General features: G+C 44.2%; 1 protein-coding gene across 4 annotated transcripts in view; it reads right to left on the bottom strand.

Moving 5' to 3' along the window:
• Nucleotides 1-8,075, bottom strand: part of CAP2 (cyclase associated actin cytoskeleton regulatory protein 2) — a 153,579-nt gene extending 145,504 nt beyond the window's left edge. The window contains exon 1 of one of the 4 annotated variants that reach the window (XM_086706191.1): nucleotides 7,689-8,075. The gene's annotated coding sequence lies outside the window, so the exon portion shown is untranslated. The remainder of the gene's footprint in view (nucleotides 1-7,688) is intronic. The other 3 variants (XM_086706193.1, XM_025917215.2, XM_086706192.1) reach the window with 3 other exon arrangements.
• Nucleotides 8,076-8,394: the final 319 nt, after the last annotated feature.

An 8,394-nucleotide genomic window follows, 5' to 3' on the forward strand; every position in this document is an offset into this window, starting at 1 on the left:
TTATCAAAACAACACAAATATTACAAATGTTAACAAATTAGTCCTACATGTACACAAAAGTAATTCTTACTGGAAAACCCTCTCTCTTGAGTACTTTCAGTTTTCAATTATTTTTAATGCATATGTGGATGAGTATATTTATTACTAGTACGAGTCAAGTTTGAACATCAGTTTCTCAATTTTTGTTCTTATCAAAGTAAATGTTGGGAAACTATGTTCACATAAATGAGGAGATGGGAATGGATGACATTTTGTGACAGAAATGTCACTCCAGTGTTTGAACTCCGGAGTACAAAACATCACATGGTGAAGAAATATCAAAATTATGTGAATCATCGGTGTAAGGAAAACTGAGAAGACTGACTAGTGAGTGCCCTAACTACTCATCCAACTGGCTTGTGTCAGTCACTCACTGTCTTTGACTAGGGCCATTTTACAACTCTGCAGAGACAGCAGTTAACTTGCAGAAAACTGATCGGAAAGCAAGTAATTATCATCTGCAGGCATGTAAACAGATCGTACCCTGAGGAAGTCCAATGGACTTTCCTCTCCCTCTGTGGAAGAAGCCGATTTCACGTCAATTTAGCAAATTCACTTCAACCTTCTTATCAATGGTTTTTTTTGAACTGACTGTAGACCTTACTGGCTCTCTCATTTTTCATATGTTTAGAAATGTTTGTCTCTTCATTTGTACAAGAGTCCTGACTTCATCCCCTTCAAAATGTGTCCTTTAATATCAATTTACAAATTGATCAGATTGATGTGTGTGTGTGTGTGTGTGTGTGTGTGTGTGTTAACAGAGATTTAGAAAACATATGTTGGCAATGTCCGGACACTGGAATCATTCATTTTCTTACCCCTAAACTTGATATTCTGAAATGTCCTCCTTTCCCGCCCTTCCTTATCTCATAGATTTTTACATCCTTGATCAACAATTTAGTAAAAATGGGTGAGAAACAGCCCTTTTTGATAAGATGAACTAGGAAGATGGATTAGAGATGGTCTTATGTAAAAAGAGAGAAAGGTGCTTATGGAAAAGAAGGTAGGAGAGAGAGAGAATCTGCATCTCTAGAAAACACCTGCTCTCAAGAAGACAAGTCTTCGGAAAAAGGACACCTGGAAGAGGAAGATTTGGAAACCGACTTTCTCAAAACACCTGTGTGCATGTACCTGGGGGAAGTCTTCAAACACAGTTAGCGTACACAGAGTGAAGATTGTTGGCCTAAAGTAAGAAGCACAAGAATGAGTTCCACCCCTAATTCTGTCCTACCTAGACTCATCTGCATCAGCGAACCTCTTTTTCAAAGTTTCCAGGGACTGAGGAACTTTCATTAGATAACTGTTCACCTTCCACTCAGAAGAGACGCTGAGGGAAGAGGCATCCCGGGAAGGGAGAGGCTGTTCGGAAGCAGGACGGAAAAAGGGGGCTGGCGGGCTGTCTGCAGATCACACCACGAGAGCACTGAGAAATGAAGAAGCAGAAATGGAAATGAAGGAGGAATCAAAAGTGGAACTTTTAAGAATCCTGGCTAAATACGGGTGAACCTGCATTGTGCCCCGAAAGTCTCCAGCCACAGCTTCCAACATGCTGGAAGATGACAGCCAGGAGAAGCTGTCTGTGTGGGGTCTACCGAATGCAAGGAACCAATTAGATGGGACTCTTCTATCAACCTACTTACTAGAGCAGACACGGGGGAGCCCTGCCACGGGACGGAGGGGAGCACCAGTCCCAGACAGTGTTCAGTAGAGGAAAAAAACGCCCTCCTATCTTCCCAACCCCTTACCGACACACACTGGGCTTCTAAACTGAGAATACATAAAATGGACAGCCTTGCTTACATATCAGACCATAATCAGACTGAAATATGCATTCGCCCCTTGGAAGCCTAGTTCACCTGGTTCTGGAAGATGCAACTGGCTAGTTTTCTAGTGTGGTCCATTTTGACTGCCATTTTTTGCCATCGAGTATAATAATCAATTTATCTCGTAAAAATCTAGTGATTCTTGGGGAGCCTGAATGGGTGAGTCGGTTAAGTGTCCAACTTCGGCTCAGGTCATAATCTCACAGTTCGTGGGTTCAAGCCCCGCGTCGGGCTCTGTGCTGACAGCTCAGAGCCTGGAGCCTGCTTCAGATTCTGTGTTTCTCTCTCTCTCTGTCCCTCCCCTGCTCACACTTTGTCTCTCTCTCTCTCTCTCTTTCAAAAATAAATAAACATTTAAAAAATTTTTTAAAAATCCAGTGATTTTTCTCTGGATAAAACTAAATGGGAACAAAGTCAGAACTAATGATGACTATGACCTAAGAAGATCATTTGAAATCTACGTTCACAGCCTAGGTCACCTCCTGTTCATTGTATCTTCCTTCACTGATACCCCTCTTCGCAGCCCCAGCGATCTTCACTGTTCTAGGCATACAACAGTCATTCAACATAGAGGAAGGAAGAAATAATCAACGGATCCCAGAGTTTCTCTGGATTTCCATGTGGACTGATACAAAGTAATGACGGTTATTGTCTCATTATCCTGTGTACGTATCGTGTATTAAGTATAGACGTAAGACAACCAATGTCACCTATGTACTACAAGGTTTATCTCTGGTGTCTCCAGCACCCAGCTTCTCCAGGGACCACCTCCCTCTTCAATACTGCCATGAAGACCACCTCACATCTATTTTCAGTGCCCACAACCTTCCTGTTCTTTTTTTTTTTTGTCTCTCCCTATCAAAACTAGAATCAATTTTAGATCAGACTTTTATATTGTAGAATGGCCTTTAAATTCTAGAAGTTGGGGACTAACAGGAACTTCCAAGGTTACCTAATTCATCCTGTCATCAGATAGGTGTGAATTTTTAACTTGGTGCTTCTCTGCCTTCTCCGCTTGGCTAAGTAGTCAATGAGAAGCCAGGACCATTAGATGTCTAATTAATGAGACAGGTCAGGTGAATTCTTCTTCTTCTTCTTATAAATCCATAATAAACAAAAGTTCTCCCTCTGGTTTTACAACCCTTGTTATGTCCCTTCCTATAGAGGGCTGTATCCTGAAAAGGAAACAGTCCCATTACATAACTTCTCAGTCAAAGAAGGTATGTTTTCCCTAAGTGAGAAATGGGTCTACTTAAGAAAAACAAAACAATGTAAAATTCCTATGGATGTAAAAGCTCATGTAAAAAGACAAATATTGTATGATTTCACTTACATGAGGCATCGAGAATAGGCAAATTCATAGAGACAGAAAGTAGAACAGTGGAAGCCAGGGGCGGGGGAGGGAGGAATGGGGGGGTTATCGTCTGACAGGGACAGAGTTTCAGTCTGAGGTGATTAAAAGGTTCTGGAGACAGATGATGGTGCTGGTCGCACAACTTTGTGAATGTAATTAATGCTGCTGAGCTGTATACTTAAAAATGATTAAATGGTAAATTTTATGTTATGTGTATTTTACCATTAATTAAAAACAACAACAACAACAACAACTTAGAAAATCCCTTATAATGGACTACTCTGACCTGACGGTGCTTCCTCTCTTCCTCAGTACAAGTAGAAACACCCAGGATGAAATTCAAAAGCTCACAGCCTGAGTCAGGGCAGGCCTAGAAAGCGCCCGAGGCTAACACCCCAGCTTGCCGACTGGTTTGTTGCTACCAGAAAAAACAAACTAAGTCATGTTAGAAATCCTGGACTGCCCAGCAGGACACACATACAAGGAAAATGCTAGTCAAGTTTAGAAACCACTCAGGTACCTTGCTGAAAGCCACGTCCCTTTGGCTTAATGAGGTTGTCCTCTGTCCGGTCCTAAACCCAGGTGATAAAAGAGAATGAAGATGCTCGTAAGTGGTGGGGAAATTCAGCTGTCCAGTTTTAGTTCGTGCTTTTGCACACTTCTTGGGACAAGAGATAACAGATATTGCCATCAGAATCTAAATGGAATGAGAAGACAGGACCTCAGTTCTATTCACTTGGTTGGAGACAATGAAGAAGCTAGGGATGTACAAGTCAGAAGAGCCAACTTTTTCTTTTATCTTCTTGTCATTAAAATATACGATACAGTCACACCACAGAAGAAGAGAACTCTGGCATACGTGTGCCAAGACACTCGCAAGAAAGTCTTCAAAGGAGCACACTTCATAACAGCAAAATGTGGGGGCCAACCCAAATGCCCGCCAATAAGAAAATGGATGACCACACTGTGGCTTGTTTGCTAAGAAGCACTATGTAGCTGCTGCAACAATAGAGATAATTCTTAAAAATTTAATGTTGAGGGTTTTTTTTTTTTAAGTGAGAAGGTTATATACACTTTTCAAAAGAGTTCCAAATTTTTTAAAAAATTTATTTTTGGAAGAGAGCATGCACAACACGTGCATGAGCAGGGGAGGGGCAGAGAGCTAGGGAGAGACAGAGAGAGAGAGACAGAGAGAGAGAGAGAGAGAAAGAAAGAGAGAATCCCAAGCAGCCCCACGTGGGGCTCGATCCCACCAACCGTGAGCTCATGACCTGAGAGTCAGATGCTTAACCGACTGAGCTACCCAGGCGCCCCTGCACCCTTTTTATAGATCAAAAAACAAGCAAACCTAAATAACACACGGTTTAGGACTACATACCTATGTCATAACAGTTTTACAATAAAACCAGGAATTAAGACAAAATTCAGGGTCGGGAGGGACACGGAATGGCACAGAAGAGCACAAAGATGCAACAGTACAGGTAACGACACGGTGGGGTTTTTTTTTTTTTTTTTCTAGTTTCTGTTTATTCTCTTTAATGGCTTTACTGAGGTCTAACACATATGAGACAATTCACCTAATGGAAGTGTACGATTCAATGATATGTGCAATCATCAACACAGTCAATTTTAGAACATTTTCATCGGCTCAAAGAAAAACCCTACAGCCTTTAACAATCACCTCCTTACCATCCTTCCCCAGCTCTAATCTATTTCCTGTCTCTATAGATTCCCCTATTCTGGACATTTTCATAGGACCAGAGTCAAACAATATGTGGTCTTTTGTGACTTGCTTGTTTAGTTCAGAATAATGTTTTCAAGGCTTCTACATGTTTTAGCATAGATCAGTACCTCATTTCTTTTTATGGCCAAATATTACCCCATTATGTGGATATACCACATTTTATTTATCCATTCATCAGTCGATGGACATTTGGGTTATTTCCATGATACTCCATCACCAATGAGTAAGAGTTTCAGTTCCTCCACATCCTTATCAACACTTAATCATCTGATCTTTTTATTCTAGCCATCCTAGTGGATATGAAATGGTATTTCAGTGTGATTTTGATTTGCACTTCTCTGATGAATAATGATGTTGAGTATCTTTCCATTACTTATTGGCCATCTACACATCTTCTTTGGAGAAATGTCTATTCAAACCCTTTGACAATTTTTATATTGAGTTATCTTTTTTATTATTGAGTTGGGAGAGCTCTTTATATATTTTGGACATGAGTCCCTTACCAGATACATAATTTTAAGACATCTTCTCCCACTCTGTAGGTTCTCTTTTTACAATTATCTGGTTCTTAAGCTGTAGTTTTTAGTGCTGTGATGGGGTCACAGGTGGCCATTTGAACATAATGGCTATAGTGTACGCATACTTAGCATATTATTTTTATGTGTAAAATATTACATAATTAACAAATTAAAAACAGCACTTCATGTATAAAGATGTCTGTTAGGAAATATTCAAGGCAAAACAAAACACTGTAATGCCCAAATAAGTTAATGCTATTCTTGAAGGTATTTAACAACTCGTGGGCATGACTTAGGCACTCGGACAATCTGGCTCACTAATCCTTGCAAAGGCTCTTCTCCAAACTATCACATGGCAGGTGGATGTAGCAAATTCCTGCCAACAGGACAGGCCTGCCCTACCCCCCTCCTGATTCTGTGTCTCCCCCTCCTCTTCCAAGCTAAGAATTATTTTTCCATTTTTAAATACCTGAAAAAAACAAGACTATTTCGTGACTGGTGAAAATTATGAACTTCAGATTTCGGCATCCATAAATAAAGTGAAACACAGCCTCACTATCCCTTTATGTATTGTCTATAGTTGCTTTTAAGCTGCAACAGCAGAGTTGAGTAGCTGCTGAAGAGACCAACCACATGGCCGGCAAAACCTACATATTTACTATCTAGCCCTTGGTTCAAACATTTTGCCAAACCTTACACCAGATCAACAAATTAAGTTACTTCTCATTGACCACAGGGAGCACCAATACCGTACTTCCTACCAGCTGTGGCCACGTCAATAGTCACCTTCCTGATTTCTCAATTTCCTTCTCTCTTTAATAAATATGACACCTTGATTCTAATTTTATTAAGGACTTTTAGATATGGGAATGCATGGAACAGTCTTTCCTTGCAAAATACGCTCTATCTTCAAGAAATCATGATCCAGCCACTCAAGCTATTGAGTTAATTACTTTAACAAACTTTTATTGCTTGCTTATTATATATGCTGTAAGTGAAATACAGTTTTGGGGCTGAAAGAACTATCAAAACTCCCACCCTTGCCCTCAAGAGGCTTACAGTCTAATTAGACTCTAGTAACGACCACAACAATTTCCCCAAAGATCACTCCACTCTTGTAATCTTACATTAAGTGAGTTTAGATTATTTTACCAAGAATTCTAAGGCATGCTCCCGAAATTAAAAGAAATCTATATAAGCAGTAAGGAAATAGTACCTGCAAACAATTCTGGTAAACTATAGTGCCCAAGACCCATAGACTTCTGCTCTGCACTCCCAACCCAAAACTATAGAACCAAAGGTTCTTAAATTTTTTTTTTTTTTTTTTTTTTTTTTTTTTTTTTTTTTTTGCTAAATGTTCAATCTGCCGCTTTGGCCCTTTGGACCCAATTCTAGTTCCACATCCCAAATGCAGTCACCCCTATTTCCTCATTTTAAAGAATGCATCAATTCAAATGCTGCTGAAACTTGCAGCCTATTGTGATGCCCGACACCACTCTCATGGGAATAAAGGAAAGGCCATCTGCAGACGCAATTATTAGCAGCCCGAAAAGTGATGCTAACGCAGCTACTCGCACGGACTAGTCCTCTACCCAAAAGCAGTCGGGGACGCAGCTGTGTGAGATACCCTGTTCCATAGAGCTCTCCCTCAATGCCTCAGTTGCCTCTGCATTTTTTAAAAGTGACTCATTGCCTCAAGTCAGGTTCTGCGGGGAAGCCAGGTCTGTTTCTTTCCAGCACTTTCCAATGGAGGTGCCGCGGTCGGATCCAGCCCAATCACAGCCCCCTCCCGCCCCCCGTCTCCGCACGCACCGCCGAGGGGCCCGCAGCCTAGCGGGCCAGAACCCCCCGAAGTTAAGACGGGCCCGGGGCGGCAGCGCAGGAAGGCTAGGCCCCGGCCGGCTCCCGCGCGCACCCCGCCCTCCCGCGTCCGCCCGGGGCGCCCGCGGCGCGGACGGGATGGGGGCAGGGCGCCGCGGCTCGGCCCCAGATGGGGCGCCCTGCCCCCGCCCCGCCCGCGTCCCCGCCCCGGGCCCCGGCCCCCCGGCCCCGCAGGCGCCCGCGCCGCCTTTCTCACTCGCGCGCCGCCGCGTCCCGGCACCCTCCCCGCCCCACCCCACCCGCTCGGCGCGCAACTTCCGCGGGGGCGCCCCCCGCACCTGCCCCGGCCCCTCCCCGCCCGCGCCCGCCCGCCCGCCGCTCCCGGTTACCTGCTGGGAGCCCCGAGGTCGGGTCCCCGGCGGCGCAAATCCGAGTCCGGCCACTCGCACCCTCCTCCCGCGCCCTCCTCCCCCCCGAAGCGGAGCCGGTGTCAGTCACGCTGCTCCCGGGGAGAGTCGCCGGCGGCTTCCGGGAGCTCCAAATACAGCCGAGCCGAGGGGGAGAGAGAGGGAGGGAGGGCAGAGCCCCGCGGGTGGGGAGTGGAAATAAAGGGGAGCAGAGCGGAGAGGGGGCTGGAGGAAGGGAGGGGCAGATGGGCCGTGGGAGACGGGAGAGGGACGTGGGGAGGGCAGGGGAAGGGAGAGAGAGCCTGCCAAGCGCCCGGCTTTGAAAGCAATGAATTCACCGCATCAGGCAGCCGTGCAAAGAAGTCTGGAAAGATCCGGGAGACTCCTGGCCCAAAGAGCCACGGATAGGTTTGCTCTTCAAAGACTTTGCGGAGAAATGACGGGGCCTTAGGAGGCAAGAGACAGGCCTGCCTGTCCCCCGACCCCAATATATGAATAAGGGTCCTGGTAGGAGAGGGACATCTAACGCATTAGCTGGGCATCAAGTTCAGGTGCATTCAGATCTTGTAAAAACATTTTCTAATGTATTTTTAAGATGTGTCTTGCACACAGCATCTTTAAAAGAAAATAAAAACCCAATTATTTAAAAATAAGCATATCCCAAACCCGTCTACTTTTGTGTCTGTTT

The sequence above is a fragment of the Puma concolor genome, chromosome B2 (assembly GCF_028749965.1).
Source record: "Puma concolor isolate L17-30 chromosome B2, mPumCon1.1.hap2, whole genome shotgun sequence".
Taxonomy (NCBI): domain Eukaryota; kingdom Metazoa; phylum Chordata; class Mammalia; order Carnivora; family Felidae; genus Puma; species Puma concolor.